The following is a 21,617-nucleotide window of genomic DNA, read 5'->3' as shown; positions in this document are numbered from 1 at the left end:
CATAAAGGTCTGAACAGACCTCTGAATCTGTTTATTATGGTTTCAAATAATTTTGGGAGAGTGGATGCAAAGTTTCTAGTAGTCTTAAAGATTGCTTAAAATCACTGTTGCATTTAACTACCGACATAACTTCTATAAAACAGTTTTACTTTAAAATTAAATATGTTATAATATATATGTGTATCTTTTAGAAACTATTATTGATTGGAAATGGAAATAAGTATAAATGTAAAAACTTATTTTTTTTGTTTAAACCATTCTCTAATTGAAAAACAATTGAATATGTAATAAAAGATCAACTTCAAGATTTTTTATTCTTTAAGATAAGTAACCTCCAAATATGTATTTTCACACTAATACAAATAATATGTTAAAAAAAGATTATGGCAATCATTTTGGCAGCAACATTATCCTCAAATTAGGGTCCTAAAGTCCAAATATTTTTTAGGAAAGGGGGCAATGAGAGCACTTAAAAAAAACTCTACCATTATAAACTCGAATAAAGTTCATCTGTAAAATTCTCATTTGGTAAAAAACTATTTTAACGTTCTAAAATTATGACCTCCTAAAGTTGACAACCCCTTCAAATAGAGGGGGTTTCAAACTTTTTTGGTCGCCAATGTAAACGATAAGAAATTTTTTTTAGATAATATAATTTTTCCGATGAATTTTGATCGATTTTAAGATACAAAAATTTTTTTTTTTTTCATCTTTCCACATTTGGGACAGTGGGTCTCAATTTTTCAGGTGTATATTGTTCCCAGGCTCCTATCATTATAATTTTTCGTAAAACCTTTTTATTTGATACCAGTGTTAGTATTAAAAAATTTAAAAACTATCTCTGCAAGTTACCTATCTTGAACACCAAAAATCCATGACTTGCACGTTAAGACCCTCTTTTTTTTAAAAGACGTTGACAGAATATTTTTAAAATTTAAATAATAGTCATTTAAAGTATTTCGAAAATGCAAATCGTTTCTGGTAGACATTTTTTTTCCAATAATTTATTTCCGCTACAGTGTGAGTAATATAATAGTTCCTCAAACAGTAATTTACATTTACATATAAAAAAAACTATTTGAAAATAAAATTATATTACTGTAATTGTAAAAAACAAACTTGCATATGAAAATTAATTACATAAAAGTAATATGCTAACAAATGTAAATTAAATTTACAAATAAAGTAATATTTTTTAAGTAAGGTATAGGTGCCAATAATTGACCGTTTAAGAGAAAAAAATCCGTATGACTGCCATATTTATAAGATTGTTTACCAATTATATAATATTAATAGTTCTAATAACTTACAATACTATCCTCTAGTATACAATTGTTGAACAATGTTTTACAAAGTACATATGATTTTACGTTAGAAATTGACCATCTAAAAAAAAATTAGCATTTGACCGTTCTTTGTTTTATTAGTTGACCATATGTTAAATGAGAGAAAAATGTAAGCTGTGATAATTGTTTTATTCTAGGGATGTCAAACCCATTTTATTTGTTATTTGGGTATTTGGTGTTTTTAGCACTATTTGGGGTCACCCAAATAATTGTATTTTTACCCAAACATTTGTATAAAATAGTGCAAAAATTTTAAAATTATTTTTCAGCATTTTTTTAAAAAACAACCGTCACATTTTTAAAAATCTAATTTGTTACGAACCCTTTATTTTAATTTCCAAGTTACGCAATTTCCGTGAATTTTATATCATAATTAATTCACTACTTTTTTAAAATTTATCTTTGTTTAATTGTGAGTTTAATCAAGTAACTATTGAAACAAACATATAAAAATATATACAAAGAAGTACTATAAATGCTACTATCAGGTATGAGTGTAATGCTTTTTTAGGTTACGTTGACTAAACTAAAATTTTATTTAGAAAATGACAAGCGAATTGTGGAAACATTTTGTAAAAATCAGTAAAAATCATGCAAAATGTCATGTTGGCAACTGTAATGAAGTTTGTACGATTGTTAATTATGAAATAACATATTGATTATATAAGCATATTGATTATATAAGCACAAAAATTTCTAAAAACATGGGGATCCTATATAAATTACGAATCTATCTCAATAAGAAAGTCTTAATAAAACTTTATTACTCATTTATACATAGTTATTTAAATTATGCCAATATTGCTTGGGGAAGTACTGAAAAAAGTAAGTTGCAACGTCTTTATCTCCGTCAGAAACGCGCAATCCGTATAATCAATTTTGCAAATCGCTTCTCTCATTCGAAGCATTATTTTATGGAAATGAGAATTTTGAATATATACGAGTTAAATGTATTTAATACTTTATGTTTTGTATATATGTGGATAAATAACTTATCCGTAGCCGTTTTCAAAGATCTTTTTTTTCTTAAACCAATCAGTAAATATACTTTGAGAAATAATAACTTTTTAAATGAACCTTTTTGTCAAACAAACTTTAACCAATTTTGTATTACCTATCGAGCGCCACACCTTTGGAATAAACTTGTTTTGCCGAATTTTAATTTTGAAGTACCTATTACTTTTTGCCTTTTTAAAAAAAAACTGAAAAATCTCATTCTTTCATTAGATAATATTTTGAGTTATTATTAGTAGTAAAAGTTAAAAATATTTTTTGGTCTACTTTTTTATTGTTTATATACATGTTTACGTTTATAGAATTTTATTCCTATTAATTTTATTTATTGTTCATATACTTTTTACTTTTTAACTTCCACATTGGTTTACTCTTGTATACAATTTTGATGACAAGATCATCTTGATCTTTCTTCAGATCAGATTATTTACCTTGTAGTTTTGTAAAAGTTTATTAACTTTTTTTTTTTTATCTTATCTTTGTTAAATGCTTATTTGAGGTTCTGACGACAAGATCCTTGTGATCTTCTTTCAGATACCTTGTTTATATTTGTTTTTTTTTATCATTGTAAGTTTATATTATTATTTTTACTATTTTTTATTTTAAGCTGTACAACGATTAACAAATGTAAACCTAAAAAAAAAAAAAAAAAAAAAAAAAAACAACGAATTTGATTAATCATTTAAAATTGAAACATGGCATGGATATATCTCTTAAAAGAAAGAATACATCAGAATCAACAGAAGGTCCAAGTAATCAAAAAATTCAACGTCCAATAACGAAAAACTTTACTTCCTCTAGTATCAGCATATTATAAAAAAGACAATAAGTTTATCTTCTCGGCTGATCTAGCTCGATCACATTACGCAAAGTGGGTTATCGACTTTTTATAATTGAAAAAATCAAAGTTGTACCCAAAGATATAAACCCAGCAAACGTTCCAGAAGCAAGACCAATTGAAAACTTTTGGGGTGATTTAAAATGGCTAGTGTATGAAAATAATTGGAGAGCTGAGAATTTGGAAGAGCTTGAAACAAGAATTAGATATTGTTATTCAAAGATGAATAAAGAAATTTTCCTTACTTAAATAAAGTATCTTTCAAAAAAACTTTATAATATTGCTAAATATGGTATTTGAAATAATTACTTTAATATATTTATAAACCACGTATACTAACATATTAACAGTTGAAATATTAAATAATAAAACTTGTTAGTTCTTAAAATATTAATTTTTAAATTTTGTCCAAAATTTTATTTATGAGGTGTTACTTTTTTTTGCAACTTCAGTTTTCTCTTCTTAATTCTGAAATATTTATATATATTTATATCTGAACTTTTTAGAATTGAACTAATAACTTTTGATTCTTTTTTTAATTATGATATTTTCATTTTGATTCTTTTTTTTAAGGAATTGATTTCGTTCTTTTTTATTTCCAACTGAGCATTGCGGTATTTAACTTTTTTATTTAAGTTTTAACACCAAATGATTTTTTGTGTGTCTTAACTAACTTTAATTTGTTTTCAATAATGTTTTCTTCCTTTTCACAATAAAGTTTTTTAATATGGTTTAGTTCACTTTCCATTAATAAGTTTTTTGAAACAAGCATTTGTAGATTGTTAGGCATATCTTTAAAATCTTTCAGATGTTTAAAATAATCTAATTTTAAATCCTTCATTGATTCAATTTTTCTTTTTAAATTTTACTTTTCTTTTTTAAATTTTTATTTTATTTTTTAAATTTTTATTTTATTTTTTAAATTTTTATTTTCTTTTTTAAGCATTTTGTTTTCGCTGATTAAAGTTATTTTTTTAAGAATATTAGAACTATTTAATGCATTATTATTTGCCACAGGTAGAGTAAAGGTTTCAGCTAATAGCAATTCCAACCTACTATTTTTGCGTTTCTTTAACTTTCTGATGTTATTAACTAATCTAGTTATCTTAATGGATAATGATTTTTCGCAGCAGACCAGATTAATATTAAAATCTAAACAAAACTTACAATAAACACCATTGCAGGAGGTATCTTTTAACGCTGAATACCAATCATAAATTTCTTTATTAAGCATTTCACGTTAACAAATATACAATTTTTTAGAAATCAGATGTGGAAACTATACTGTATATATAAAATGTATGTATATATATATATATATAATATGTGCATATATATATATATAATATTTGCATATTTATATATAATATGTGCATATATATATATATATATATATGTATATATATATATATATATATATATATATATATATATATATATATATATATATATATATATATATATGTTTTTATTGAATTATCAAAAAATAAACTTTATATTAATTTAAAAATTAGAAAAATGTTATTAAAAAGTAATATTTTCCTAATTTTGTTTTCTCTCTCTCTTTATATATATATATATATATATATATATATATATATATATATATATATATATATATATATATATATATATATATATATATATATATATATATATATATATATATATATATATATATATATATAAAGAGAGAGAGAAAACAAAATTAGGAAAATATTACTTTTTAATAACATTTTTCTAATTTTTAAATTAATATAAAGTTTATTTTTTGATAATTCAATAAAAACATATATATATATATATATATATATATATATATATATATACATATATATATATATATATATATATATATATATATATATATATATATATATATATATATATATATACATATATATATATATATATATAAATATATATATATATATATATATATATATATATATATATATATATATATATATATATATATATATATATTAGTGATGTACTGATAACACTTTTTTGGCCGATGCCGATACCGATGCCGATGGATAGGAAAAGTCCGATACCGATGAATTAACTAATTATTTAAGTTTTGAAGATATAAAGCCATAGAGCTTTAAATTGGGTAAATTTTTTCATGAAATCCGTACTGGTAAACAAATACTTGGACCCAAATAAATAAACTTGCCTGTAAACAAAGTCAAAATAAACAATTTTTCTAAAAATTCTAAGCGATGCATAAAGTTTAGATTATTTATTATTTAATAATTATCAAAATGCAGGATAAAAGTATTAAAATGCCATCGGTAATGTATATCGGTAAATTAATAAAAAAAGGCCGATGACGATACCTATTCCGATTGTACAAAAAGTGGCCGATTAGGCCGATGCCGATTAATCGGTACATCACTAATATATATATATATATATATATATATATATATATATATATATATATATATATATATATATATATATATATATATATATATATATATATATATATATATATATATATATATATATGTATATATATATATATATATGTATATATATATATATATATATTTATATATATATATATTTAGAAAAATAATATTAAAAAGTAATATTCAAAAATATTACTTTTTAATAACATTTTTCTAATTTTTAAATTAATGTAAAGTTTATTTTTTGATAATTCAATAAAAACATATATATATATATATATATATATATATATATATATATATATATATATATATATATATATATATATATTTTTTTTTTTTTTTTTTAAACATCTTTGCTTCCAACAAGGCTGCAAGCAGCCACTAATTAAAGTTGGAAGTTACTTTGTAGATTGTAGAGCAAGATAACGATTGACGGACGACTTAAAGGATTTCAAATTATACGAATCAGGAAAGCAAGACGAAGGAAGCAAATTCCAAAGTTCGAGGAAAAAAACTAGACGAATTATTGCGATAACGATTGGCTGAAAAAAAAAAATATATATATATATATATATATATATCATTTTATGATATATATCTTACAGCTACATAACTATATAGTTATATAGATATATGATATATCTATATGACTATATCCTATAGTTGTAAATAGATATAGGATGATTACCATCCTATTGACAAAAAATTTCTATAAAAACTTCTGCAAAACTTATAAACCTAAATCATCATTTAGGTTTATGAGTTTTGCAGAAGTTTTTAGAAATTTTTTGTTAATAAAGTTTATATGTTATTTGTCAATAAAATATTATATGTCAATAAAAATATACATTATATCATATAATTTATATGATATAGACTAAAGCTAACACATCGCTCAATATGTCCGTAGGATAGCTAATAAAACAACAACATTTTGACATAATTTGATTTTATTCATCAACATAGTCTCTTTTTAAGGCGATACAGTCATTCCAGCACTTCTCTAACTTTTCGATACCATGTTTGTAGAACAATTTATCTTTTCCTTCAAAATATGCTTCAGTTTCGGCGATGACCTCCTCATTCGATCCAAATCTCTTTCCCTGGAGCATCCTTTTGAGATCTGAGAACAGCCAATAATCGCTGGGGGCCAAATCAGGCGAGTATGGTGGATGGGGCAACAATTCGAAGTGTAATTCATTCATTTTTACCATTGTTTTCATTGACTTGTGACACGGTGCATTGTCTTGATGAAAGAGAATTTCTTTCTTCTTCATGTGCGGTCGCTTTTCGTCAATTACAGCCTTCAATCGTTCCAATAATGCCATGTAATATTCGCTGTTGATCGTTTTACCTTTCTCAAGATAATCAATGAACAATATACCATGGCTATCCCAAAATATGGAGGCCATAACCTTGCCAGCAGAAGTTTGAGCCTTTGGGCGCTTTGGGCGGCTTTCACCCGCTGGTGTCCACTCAGCCGACTGTCGATTTGACTCAGGAGTGAAATGGTGGATCCATGTTTCATCCATTGTGACGTAGCGACGCAAAAAATCCTTTTTATCTCGGTGAAATAGTGCCAGACATGCTTCAGAATCATCGATTCGTTGTTGTTTTTGGTCCGGTGTTAGCAAACGCGGCACCCATTTCGAACAAAGCTTTCTCATACCCAAATGTTCGTGTAATATTGTAAACACACTGCCTTCTGATATCTTTATGGCCTCGGCAATCTCCTTCAATTTCAATTTGCGGTCGGATAAGACGATTTTATGGATTTTTTTGATGTTTTCCTCAGTAACTGCCGAATTTGGGCGACCGGAGCAATCAGCATCATCGGTGTTTGTACGACCACGTTTAAAGTCAGCAAACCACTTTTCAACCATTTGCCTCGATGGAGAGGAGTCCGAATAACACTTATCAAGCCATTGTTTGGTCTGCACCGTGTTTTTCACATCAAAAAGCAATGCTTAATGAGCACACGAAATTCTGATTTTTCCATTTTTTTCAATTCACAAAAGTTGATTCAATCGTTCACACACTAACTTGGTAAATAATGGTCTGATTGTCATGAAACTTTGACAGATATCGTTTGAAGGTTGGTACTTTCTAAAAACAATACGGATTCGGTATTTGTGTTGCCATCTATATGTCATCCTACGGACTTATTGAGCGATGTGTTATATTATAGTTATATCAATCTATCAAGTTATATCAGTCATATTAAGTCGGCTTGACGTCACGCGAAAACACGGAAATAGCAACCATTATGGTTCGGGGGAAAACAAACTGAGTTTTTAAGTTAAGCGGTACAGCTAAACAATTGACAAAGTCAACCATGCCAAAAAGCTGTTGCGTTCCTGGTTGTCAAACAAATAAATTAAAAAATCCAGAGCTTAGATATTATTGTTTTCCAGCAAAATAAAGTTTAAGAATAAAGTGGATAAGTGCTATTCACCGAGTTAAAGTTGATGATGTTGTGGTTTACTCTGGTAGAGTAAACCACAACATCAACCTATGTTTGTTCTTTGCATTTTATATCAGGTAAATAAATAAATATTATTTTAAATACATTTGAAGCTCCTTTGATTGTTTAAAAATAATTTCCAGATATTAAACAAATTATTTTCCTACTTTTAGGACAAGAAAATTTTGAAAAACACCCTGATGCTATACCTTTTAAATTTCCATGGACAAATATAAGGTCTCCATCTAAAATCTCAAATTAAATTCATGCAATGATATAGTTTCACCTCATCTCCTATTAAATTTACCTAATATATCTGGTAGGATCCAAAGATGTCAAAGAAGAATAAAAAGAGCTTCTGGTATTTATATAAAGTTATATATAAGTATATATATATATGATACAGGGTTTTGCAAGCTAATGATTTGTTAATAGTGTTTTGAAATATAATAAAGTCTTTAGTATAAATATTTAACAAATAATAGGAAAGTTATAAGGATAATTAAAACTTTTCATTTTAGTTAAAAGAAAATTGATCAGCAATCCTAAATCAATAAAAAAAAAATTATCTGGTGAATTATATGATTTTAAAGTAGGAGTTGATTTTTCTGTTAATGATGTAGAAATGGAAACTTTTACTGATGATATGAATTTGCAATTACCTGTGGTATCTTCTCCATCAGAATTAACTTTTTCTTTACAGTCACCTATTTTTAATTCAGAAAGAGAGGGAGTTTATAATGAAATGGATGAATTAAAAAATAAAAGGGATTGGTTAAAAATAAAAAGTATTGAGTTAAAGTTAGCTGCATCTCCATTTTCTTTAGAAGCTTTGAAGCAAAATGCGTCTGTTTGCATGATGTTGACTAGCTTAGACTTTGAAGTGTTAGAAAAGACAATAATTTATTATGTGAAGATATATTTGAGAGCAGAAGACCAACAAAATTAAGTAGTTATGATCAGGTTATTATAACCATAATCAAGTTTAAGCAAATTTTAAATTTTGACTTAATTGCATATATATCTAACTTGGGCAAACAACTGCTATTGAATATTTTTACAAGTGGCTCGATATAATGTATTGGAAATTTAACTTTTTAATAAAAATGCAAGATCGAGATCACATATTCAACACTATTCCTGGCATTTTCAAAGCTAAGTTTCCACGTTTAACATCTATTATTGATTGTTTCAAGACATTTGTTGAAGCACCGTCTTCGCTCTTAGCAAGGGCTCAATTTTACAAAAGGCATTGCACAATTAAAGTGTTTATTTCCTGTACTCCGCTTGGAGCAATAAATTTTTTGTCAAAATGTTACGGAAGCAGAGCTTCGGATTTACTAATTACATGCGAATCTGGATTTTCTAGTAAACATATGCCAAGAGACTAAATCTTAGCAGATCATGGATTCACACTACAAAAAGACTTTGCTGCTGGGAGTTCTGCTGAGTTGTTAATTCCTACATTTACACAAGGGAAAAAACAGTTATTTGTTAAAGAACTTAAAACATCTAGAAATATTGCATCTGTTAGAATCCATATTGAACGAGTAATTGGATTGATGAAAAACAGATACACTATATTAAAAGGTATCATACCATTAAAGATTATAAAAAATATTAAGAATCAGTCTGCAAATAGTATTTTGGCAAACTGTGATAAAATAGTTATTGTATGTGCTGCTCTGACAAATTTGGGAGAAAGCATTGTATTTATTAATATGAAAATCTAAGATTTACTTTGTAATGATTTATTTTATATATATCTATATATCTATCTATATATCTATATATATATCTATATATATATATATATATATATATATATATATATATATATATATATATATATATATATATATATATATATATATATATATATATATATATATATATATATATATATATATATGTTAAAATATTTAATAAATGGGAAGATTTTCATTATAATATAACCTTATCTATTTAACTCTACTGAAAGTTTATTTATTTCAATTGTTGGTTATTTTACTGAGTCATTTTGTAATCCATTTTATTGATTTACTTTGTATATTTTTTGTCCGTTTTTACATTTCTTTAAGGTCTTCGAGAGTTTTTATTGTTAAATAATTTTTCTAAAAAAAGCAAATAACATTTACATGTCAAAATCATGTTATTTTTAAAAATTATAACTCATTGTATGCTACTGCAATCACTGCCTTTGAGAGGGAGGGGTAAAGAATGCAATTTTACCGGGGCACCAAGATTGAAGGGGTGCCTGCCGACCGGTTTTTTTTTTTTTTAACAATAAATCGAACAAATACTAATGAATGTAAATGTGAAATCTGCTTATTTTTTGTAATTGAGGTTTAAATTTAGTATTTGGAATAAAAAACTTATTGGGTTTAAATTTAGTTTTTTGAAATAAATAGTTTAATGTTATTTTGCGCGAACTGCAAAAATAACACTATTTACTTACACTTTATTTACTTTTTTTATTTATAGATTATAATCCGTGTTATGAACAAAAAAAGAGGCAGACCTTCTGTTTCGTCTGCTTAACCTGAGATATTGAAATCAAGATTGTTTCATTTGAACGTGTTTTGTCAATCCTTGCCTAATAAGAAAATAGCAGAAAAATATTTTTTTAGTCAAAGCTCGACCACCAAGGCTCTCCACTGTTTCTTATGCTTTTTTTCCTTCATTGCATTATGTGTCGCACTTCTAATAATAAAGGAAATAGGCTAATAATCCGAGCACCATCGAATATTTAGAAATATTTTTTACACATGATATTTTATATTTATTTTTTTGGCTATTGAAAAATAAAAATAAATTAAAAAACCAGAGTCTCTTTTCTTTTAGTTTACCGGTAACAGAGGTAAGAGTCGTAAACCGTAACGCTCCAAAATAATCCTAATAACAATTTAATCGCACAAAGAGTAGTTATACATTTATGATATTAGGACTATTAAAAAATTATAATGTTTTCGTTTTTGGAAAAGATTTTTCGTCATTGGGTAAACAGCATTGGTAAAAATAATATTTTTTCTCATAATTTAAGACAAATAAATTTAAAATGGTGTTGTTTCTTTTTGTTTATTCAAGTTTATACATTGTTTGCAGTACCATGTTTTACCTTTCAGCAGTCGTTTCAAACCAATACAAAACGGGCGATACCAGTTATCACATTTATCGCACAGGTACGGCTTTCCGGAGCCGACGGTGTGGAATATTCTAGCCTCCGAGTAATCAATTCGGGCAAAACATATTTTTTCCAAAAAGAATCACATTTTTCATAAATAATGTTAAGGAAAGTGTCATCCTTTTCAACATTATTAATTGCACATTCAGAAGGTGTCTATACCACAAAATGACAAAACAATGTTTCAGTGGACACTATTTCATGTTGCACTTGAAAGTAATAATTATTACTCTTTCTTAGAAAGTAACAATTTTCGTCTTTTCCAATATAAAACTTACCACCTTCGATTTCTTCGTGAAGTGACTTATCCTGTAGGGTATAAGGACACTTTACCTCAAGTAAGCTATATCCACAGCAAGAGCAAAACACTACACCATCTGGTGAAGCTCCATACCAAGGTTTGTTTTTGAACACACAAAAACCTATAGATTCCACTTGAAAATCTTTATGAATGGGAATGATATCATTCAGTACTTTTTCTTGACTAGGGTATCCAGAGCAGATGTTTCTGAAGAATTCAAAAGCTTCTTTTTCATGTTTTCTTCCCCACATTAAAGCTGGAGTTCTAACTTTACTCTTAGCAAGTTGACACATTTTTTTCACTAAATTGGCATTAGAGTTGTCAAATGATGCATGGTATACTTGACCAATTACAGATCCAGTTATTCTCTCTGCTCGTTGGTCAAACCATGTAGAAGAATAATATTGCGTTCTTGTTGCTTCCTCAATGTAAACTACATCCGCATGACTAAGAGTCAACTGGGTGGTTAACACTTTGTGGTATTCTTCTAACAATAAATTGATGTCAACACTATACAAGTTTCTTAACGATGGTGGTAGTGTCTACAGTTTTACTACTTTGCAAATAAATTTTCTATTGAAATTGCTAAAAAGACTCAAGCCAACACTTTTTGGCTGCACAGATTCCATTTCTTTCAAAAAGTTCATTTTAGAATTATATGTTGGAATATTACTATTTACTGTTGGCAATAAAACTTTGTTAAACTTTTGTTTTGCTGCATCTGAATAAATATTAATTTTGGCAACAGGACAACCTGTAATATTTCTTACAAATGTTTGATTCCATACACATGTTAACTCAGTTGGAGTGGATGATGTTAAACCAATGCGTACTGCAGCTTCAATCTTATATAACACAGCCCCAACATGAAAGCATGTTTCACCTAGACTTTAAAAATTTTGTATATATATATATATTATATATATATATATATATATATATATATATATATATATATATATATATGTATATATATATAAGTATATATATATATATATATATACATATATATATATGTGTGTGTGTGTGTGTGTGTGTGTGTGTGTGTGTGTGTGTGTGTGTGTGTGTGTGTGTGTGTGTGTCTATGTATATATATATGTGTGTGTATGTGTGAACTAAATTATATATAACAGGGGCGGGATGCAGGATTTTTTTATGGGCGATGATTATTTATTTATTTGCAAAATCCTCTAGCCTGTGAGGAAGGGGAAGAGGGAGAGGGGAGAGGATAAAGGAAGGGGGCAGACTGTTGCTGACAATAAATGGCAATTCGTCATCAAAGCGGCATCACTGCCTTATTATTACTTGCTTGACATTATTCTAAAATATCCATCTAAAATAAAATGAATCAACTGTTGTCTTGGCTATTCTGTTCATAAATCAGACATTTATTACTTGTCTAATTTATTTAACAAAGTGCAACGAGAAGGTAAGCCATAGCACTTTGCACTCCATCTGTAAAATGTCATGTGGCCTAAGGTTATCCAACTTATATATAAATATTATTATACTATAAATTTAAATTTAGAGTTTTTCATATTACAAAACGAATTTATTCAGAATTTGTTAAAATATTGTAGGTGAATTCTGGGCATCATAGGATACCCCTAGATCTGCCCCTGTATAAAATATGAACTACTTACCCAGCCATTCAATTGCAATGAACTGCCTGGACAGTCCCATCTGATTTAAGAGCTACCCATGGCTTGTGACATTCATTAGTAGTCCGATAAGATGGTCTCACATCAACACGCATAATATATTCACCTCTTTCTAATTTGAAATGAACAGTTGTTTAAACCCAGCCTGATATAAAATATTTCCAGGCATCCAGTGATTTAAAATTTTCTGTCATCTCTGGGGAATAAACACCTATAATTTAAAAAATAAAAACTAAACAAAATCATGGAACTTTAAGAATTGATTAAATTTGAAAAAATATTAAGACCAACTTACACGGAGTCTTGATAAGGTAGTGATACAAATGATGATAAGTCAGTTGTGGCCATTCATTAGGGTTGTCAATCCAATTGTCTGCTGGAAACTTGTAAGGACATTGACTTAAACCTGAAAAAATAGTAAGAGGAAACTTAAACCTAAAAAAACAGTAAGAGTAAACATTGTAAGTAAACAGTAAGAGTAGACATTGCTTAAAACCTAAAAAAACAGTAAGAGTAAACTTAAACCTGAAAAAACAGTAAGAGTAAATAGTAAAATTAAGTAGTCAAGCATGTTTTAAAATAAAAAAAAGTTTTTTTAAAATTTTCTTTTAAGATTTATAATACATTAAACACTAAATCTTATAAAAAAATTAGACTTGAATAATCTATTATAATAGGTACGTGAGTAAAAAATTTCAAATTGTTTGAATACTATAATTAATTCCAATAATGAAACTATGTTTTAATCATTTTTAACGATAGACACCTCGTGAAGGTAAGCCAGAGCCGTCTATCAAAATATTTAACAAGTCACAACACTTGCTGTATTATTTAGGCAAGTCACAAAACTTGCTGTGTTATTTAGGCAAGTCACAACACTTGCTGTATTATTTAGGCAAGTCACAACACTTGCTATGTAACTTAGGCAAGTCACAACACTTGCTATATTATTTAGGCAAGTCACAACACTTGCTATATAATTTATGCAAGTCACAACACTTGCTGTATTATTTATGCAAGTCACAACATTTGCAATACATTTTTGGCAAGTCACAACACTTGCAGTGTTATTAAATTAAATAAGTTGTAACTAACCGGAAACTACATCAGCAGCAAGCTGGATCTTTTTCATGCAATAGTCAACAGCTACATTATCAGTTTCATCATACTAAAATACATTGATACTAAAAAATAAAAAAATGCAATACACAACTTAACTGTGCAATTATTTAATAATTGAAACCATACTTAAAATTATTTGTAATTAACAATATATATACATACATATATATATATATATATATATATATATATATATATATATATATATATATATATATATATATATATATATATATATATATATATATATATATATATATATATATATATATATATATATATATATATATATATAAACCTTACCAACAGTAACAGATGAAGATGATACTAAAAATAAAAATAAAATACACAAACAACCTTACAACTATTTTATAATTAAAACCATACTGAAAAATAATAATATATAAAACTTGCCAACAGTAATGGACGAATGATGATACTAAAAAATAAAAAAACAATACACAACATAACCTCACGATTATTTAGCAATTATAATCATATTGAAAAGTAAGAATATATAAACCTTACCAGCAGGAATAGACGACAGTGACACTAAATATGAATTAAATGGCATAATACAAGTCTCCTTCCATTAATATATATATATATATATATATATATATATATATATATATATATATATATATATATATATATATATATATATATATGTATATATATATATATATATATATATATATATATATTATATATATATATATATATATATATATATATATATATATATATAGTTTATATATATATATTTAACAATTTTATATATATAAAAAAATTCTCTTACCAAATATCGAAGTAAGGGTTGCTAAAGATAAAGAAAATAAATTAAAATTGTTGGAATGTGAATGGAATATTTTTCAACTTTAAAATACACTTGTTTCGAGTTATAATATCTATATAATGATGTATTAACAAAGTAGGGGAGACCGGGGCTAGTTGGCCGCAGGGGTAAGTTGACGAACTGCGTTTATCTTTAGAGCCTTTCATCAGAAAGTGACAAAAATTACTCAGAAACTTCCTCATTGACCATTCCATCATTCACTGTAGTATTGTCAGGATTCGCGCATGCGCATAGGAGATATTGAGATTTATGCGTTTTTTGGACAAAAACGTAACTTTTAGAACATCGCTTCCTTTTTACTTTACAAAGAAAATATTTAGTCGTATGAAAAAAAAATTATTGTAAAAGTTCCAGTCACAATTGGTTTACTATATCCAGTCAGACTTTTTTTTCAAAGCTGCCGTTTTTCAGTATCTATAGACTGTTTATTAAAAAAAAAGCTTTCGGGGTAAGTTGACAAATTTTTCACGGGGTAAGTTGGCTCATAGCATTTACTATGGGAAAAAATATTTATTTTTATTAAATTATTTTTTTTTATTTTTTTTATTTTTAACAATATTTAAAATATTTATTCTTACAAAAAAATTTAAAAAAAATTTTGTTTAGTTTTTTTTTCCACAGATAAAAGGTGGGTTACTGTTTGGCTTTTATACGGACTAATATTTGGTACCAACTAAAAGTAATATTAAATTTTGGGATAAAATTGTTGCAAAAATTAATTTTAAAAAAATTTCTATTAATTTTGCACTTAATAGTGCATTAATAATCATTTTTATAGTTTGCGCCAACTTACCCCATGGTGGGGTAAGTTGGCGCAAATTTTTTTTTTTTTTTTGGGGGGGCGGCAAGGGCGTAAGAATTTTTTTTTATAAATGAATACAAATTTTATAAGATACCCTAATCTATACTCTTTAAGACTACACTTTAATAATTTTAAAAAAATGTACTGTTAGGGCTACAGAGCTCATAGAGTAAAAACCGAGCCAACTAGCCCCGGTCTCCCCTATACACTTTAAAATATTGAAACCTACAAAACTTACATATTTGTTTGCCATATTCACCTAAGTACCAATTTTAAATTAAAACATTTACTTGAAGTTTATATTTGTAATGATGTATCAATTAGTTATATGTTGAAAAATATAGAAATCTATGAAACTTACGTATCTGCTGGCCGTACTCACCTAAATACCAATTTTAAATCAAAACGTTTATTCAAAGCTAACAAGGAATACAAACACAGCATACAAATACTTTTAAATGATATAGTAACTAAAACAATTTAAACTAAACTTACTGATTGTTTGTTCTAATTTGTCTACAGAAAAAAAAAGTGACTTAATAAAATGTAAGAATTAGGTATACAAAAATACAACTAGCAACAATCTACATAGGCATAATAAAGAACTGTATTTGAAAACTAATCGTAAAAGACTAAATACTAAATTAATTCATATAATAGGGATATAACTGACTGATCCTCTGTAAAGCAAGTTCATCTAAACAAATTAAATTAACTTTATTTTTACAAAGTAATATAAAAATTTGCATATAGTGAGTCATTTGTATATATATATATATATATATATATATATATATATATATATATATATATATATATATATATATATATATATATATATATATATATATATATATATATATATATATATATATATATATATATATTTATATAATAAAAATAACTACTGAGCTATTGAAAAAAGAAAGTAACTAACTGATGTTGTTGGCTGACGCCATTTCACAACTTAGAGCATCTAAAACAGCGAAAGAAATATTTAAGTTATACATAAAGGTTTAGATAGTGGCCAAATAAGACAACGCTCAAACTTCAAATTAGATATGATTCATAACTAATTTGATTCATATATAAATTATATTATGAATATGATACCAAATACTATGTGAAACCTTTATTTCCTTTCTCCATTTTGTTTCTAAATGAAACATAAAATTTAAGTCTTATTTTATTATTTACTAAAAATCCTTTTAATAAAACAATTTCGTTTAAATTTACATATTTTTAAATCATATTTTCACTATAAAGTATCTAGGTTTATAATATCAATTTATGAAATAAGTTAAATATTGCTAATAATATTATTAATATGAATGTTTTATATAAAAAAATATATATATATACAAATAATCAATGGACCCCTCTGTCTCCCGCGCTAAGAACAGGGAAAATGTAAATTAGGTAACAAAAGTGCAGCAAGAAATAGAGTGACTGCTATATTTTTCAACGAAATTTGGCAGGTGCATAGGTAAATGAATAAATTAAAAATAAAAATTGAATAGATAAAATATAGACTATATCCTGGACATTAATTTCACCACAGAAGTACAACTAAAACTTTGACATCAATAAACTCGGTAATATATCAATTGAGTGTAATTAAAACCAAATTAATAAAAAGCTTCAACTATTCTTCTTTCTAAAAATACTCTATGTTGATAACGAATACTAAAAAGTTATTTCAGAAAGCCTTCCTCAAGCACGCTAACTTTGAAGAGTCTTCGAAAATCGTGGCATAAAATTTTAGCACAAAATTCGGTTCCGTAAAACGCAATTGTCACGTACCTAATTATAATATTAAATATTAAGTTAAAAATGTAAACTAAATATTTATTCAGAATTTATAGTTTAGAGAACTTTACTTTTATTAAAAATTAATATTAATTTAATATTAAAAGTTTTAATATTAAATTAATAATACCAACAAACATTTGACAATTGTTATAGCTTAACCTTTAATTAACCTTTTAACAATAATTTGACAAAATCGAATATGTTATGTATGATTTAGTATAAATCATACATAACATATATAATTATTAACTATGATTATAAGTTATAAAAGATATAATACTAATTATGCTAAATATTATCAAGCATAATCCCTAATTGTTCATAATCTTTTAAACAATAATAAAAAATGATGCATAATAAAAAATTATAATTTCAGATTATTTAAAAAGTGTTACCAAGTAATGTCAACTTTTCATTATATCTTTCTTTAGATGTTGTATCTAGATTTCCAAAATACTCATAAATAGATTCCATAATGCTAAAAATAAACTAATAAATGCAATATTTATATAGAAGAAAGCGCTATCACAAAGTTTATTTTCCCCTAAATCATAATGCCTTCCAATCGCGAAATTTGATCACGTGATTTTCCGACTTGAAGGATAAAAAAAAAATTCATTGACATTGACAAGCGGAATTATTACCATCAGCCGACTTGAATGTAGCCTCGGCATATAATTGTGCTTAGAATAATTCAAAAACGGGGATATTTTACAAATTACATTTGAAAAAACCAATCCTATTTACTCACAAAAAAACTTAAAAAAAAACTTATATACATAATAAATAAATAGTTGCAGAACTTATTTTCATGTGAAGACGGGTAAAATGTTTAGATTTACTGGCATTTACACAAAATTGAATCATTAATAAATGAACAACTTTTTTAATTGAATCGGTGAATGTTAAAAGGATGGAAATCACAAAATTGACTTTTTGCAAATTTGGATATTTAAAGGATAGCTCCATCATTTTGTGTTAATAAGGTGTCTGTCAAAAGATTTCTATAGCCTGTACAGTGTCTAAAAGTTTTGGTTTTTTGTTAAAAGGGCTGAAGTCCGGACTTCAGCCCTTTTAACAAAAAACGAGAAACTTTGCTCTGAAGACATGGACCAAACGTAACCTCACTTTCTTGTATTGGTTGTACAACAGCGTGTTGAACAAAGTTGGTTTATTATGTGTGATCATTGCAATAGTGATTTAAGTTGATTAACTGCTTTTTTAAAAGGGTGATAGTGGCAGTGAGTCTGATCATACAAGTTATAAAAAAAAGATTAGAAATCCAGATGGTTATAAAAGGAACAAGATTAAGAAATCTAGGCTTACTGGTGTGGCATATGAAAACAACAGGGACAAAAAACTGATGCAATAATTTGTCTAAAAACTGGTCAGATTTAGGCTCTGTAATTTATAGCTAGTCCATAGACCTTGGTTGTTGATTGCTTGTTTAGGTCGTAAATATTTGTAGGCCTAAGGCAATAGAATGACATTTTTAGGGTAGTCTACAATCACTTATCGTATATTAACTTCTCTGTTTTATTTCCTAGACTAGGCTGCCTAAATTTCTTTTTATAAAGTAAAATTACAACATAGTGTTTTCAGTTGTTCAAGAAAGTGTTTTGAATCTATTGGCTAAAACAACCTTGATAATGCATTTATGAACTTTTACAGCCAGTTCAATACAAAAGATGAGTAGGATTTATTTTTGCACGGCTTGATTGATGTTACCGACATTGTGAGGAAAAAGCTTGGTTCAAGAGATAGCAAGGAAAAAAGTTGTGACGTTAATGAAGATACTGTGCGAAAAAGAAAAAGTAACGACGGAAACAAAAAGGAATTTAAGTATCATGTTTTATTCGGAGATGAACGAGTACAGATATGTGTTGTGGCATTTTTATCAATATTTCAGAAAAGAGGGTTTGAAGAGTAAAGGGTTTAAAAAAGGATCCAAAAGTAGTTAAAGATTTGAGAGGAGTACATACGAGTTACATTACCAGGCATGATATGCTAGCTAAGGTATACGCTCACATAGACTCCTTTCCAAAAAACTGATTCAATATGGCGGAAAGGAAAGGTGTTTTTTGAGTAAAGATTTGAACGTGAAATTATTGTATGAGCTATTCATGAAAAAAAACGAAGGAGTAAAGTTCAATTACAAGTCCTATTATAACTACTACAATAAGCACTTTCATTTACGTTTCGGGCAAAATCAATTAGATACCTGTTGCATATGCGAAGAGTTAAAGCTAAAGATAAAATTGCCTCACCTTAATGATGTTGCTATGCAAACAGCAGTAACTGAGTTGGCAGTACATAATAGACGCGCAAAAAAAGTTTACCGACCCACAAAACAAGATGTACTGGACGCTAGGGAAGAAAAAGATGTAACTATTTTGTATAAGGAAAACACTTCACTTCCCAAAATACCTGTGCAAGAGCTATTTTACCAACGGCAGTTAACGTTTAGTGGATTTTCTATTCATGATGTAAAGAGAAGAGTAGCAACAATCTACCTTTATCACGAGGCTAGAAAAGGCAGGCTAGAAAGTCTCCAAACGAAACTTGCTCCTTTTTTTTGCACTACCTGTCTGCCTGTCCTCAAGAGTATGATGAACTCAACTTTTATACCAATAATTGTGGGGGGAAAAATAAAAACCATTGCTTTTCAAAACTTTTTATGGCGCTTACTGACAATAAATGGATTTAAAAGGTCAATCAATTTTTCCCAATCAGAGGACACAGTTTTTTGCCCTGTGACTGTGACTTTTCGATAATAAAAAGAGAGTTAAGAAGGCATAACAGAGTGTACAGCGTTGAAGAAATAAAAAAAATTATATTAAAAAGTAGTAGTCAAAAAATTTTTAGTGGTTGATGTAGAGAGTTCATCTCTAGTTTACGATGTTGAAAGTTAGTGGCCAGTCCACTATAAAAGAAACGTTACCTCAATCTAAACAATGGATACACCCAGAAACCAACAAACTCAGTTTGCAATAAGCAAACTTCACCTTTTTCAATACGATTGCGACAACATAGGTCAATGTAAAGCCAGTGAAATTATCAATGGTAGAGTCGAACATACTTTTAAGATGAGAAAAAATACTCAAAATAAAGTGAACCTGTCAGAACAGCTTCTTTACCCAAAAGGAAAAGTTCTAATAATATCTGCTAAATTGAATGACTTAAAAAATTGTATTAAATATATCCCACATGATCATACTGACTTTTATAATGAACTACTGCAATGGCCTACAGCAGAAAGTAATGATGGGGAAGCATAAGATGTTTTGGGAAATGATTAAGCATAGCTCATAAAATTTCTGTAATAGACCTTTTTTTCCTTATATTTTTTGTTAAAATGTATAAACAATTCATAAATATACACTTTGTGAAGGTTTATTTCAGTTTATGACATTACTTTTTATAGCCCAAAATTAAAATTATAATAAAATAAGCAGTAATTATTTGTTAAATGATAAAAGGGCTGAAGCCTAAAGTGTTAACTGGTATATAGGTTCTTTAAAAATAAATATAAAAAAGTATACACATAAATAAATATTCTGCATTCTTTTCTGAAAAAAATAACACCAATAAATATATATCTTTTATTGATTTTGATGGGTGGGTTTTAATTATTCGGCATCTACCTGAAATCTTTTTTTGTATTTTTTAGACAAAGTTTTTCAAAAACAAGCGATGTTTTTTTTCTCGCAACACAGTATCATGTGACTAAACTCCCTAATTATTTAGTCTTTCTAGAACATCTTCATACTGTATATCTTCTGTAGTATCAT

General features: G+C 27.0%; 2 long non-coding RNA genes across 2 annotated transcripts; one reads left to right on the top strand and one right to left on the bottom strand.

Annotated features, from left to right (window-relative positions):
* Nucleotides 1–7,913: 7,913 nt before the first annotated feature.
* Nucleotides 7,914–10,908, top strand: LOC136080957 (uncharacterized). Its single transcript, XR_010638760.1, has 4 exons — nucleotides 7,914–8,162; nucleotides 8,259–8,446; nucleotides 8,607–9,675; nucleotides 10,570–10,908. It is a non-coding gene; the product is annotated as an uncharacterized LOC136080957 (long non-coding RNA).
* Nucleotides 10,909–11,158: 250 nt separating this feature from the next.
* On the bottom strand, nucleotides 11,159–13,653 carry LOC136080956 (uncharacterized). Its single transcript, XR_010638759.1, has 3 exons — nucleotides 13,527–13,653; nucleotides 13,214–13,442; nucleotides 11,159–12,458 (listed from the first exon to the last, which is right to left on the bottom strand). It is a non-coding gene; the product is annotated as an uncharacterized LOC136080956 (long non-coding RNA).
* Nucleotides 13,654–21,617: the final 7,964 nt, after the last annotated feature.

This window comes from Hydra vulgaris, chromosome 06, assembly GCF_038396675.1.
Source record: "Hydra vulgaris chromosome 06, alternate assembly HydraT2T_AEP".
Lineage (NCBI taxonomy): Eukaryota > Metazoa > Cnidaria > Hydrozoa > Anthoathecata > Hydridae > Hydra > Hydra vulgaris.
Note: the sequence above shows the minus strand (reverse complement) of the source record. Positions and strands in the feature narration are given on the sequence as shown.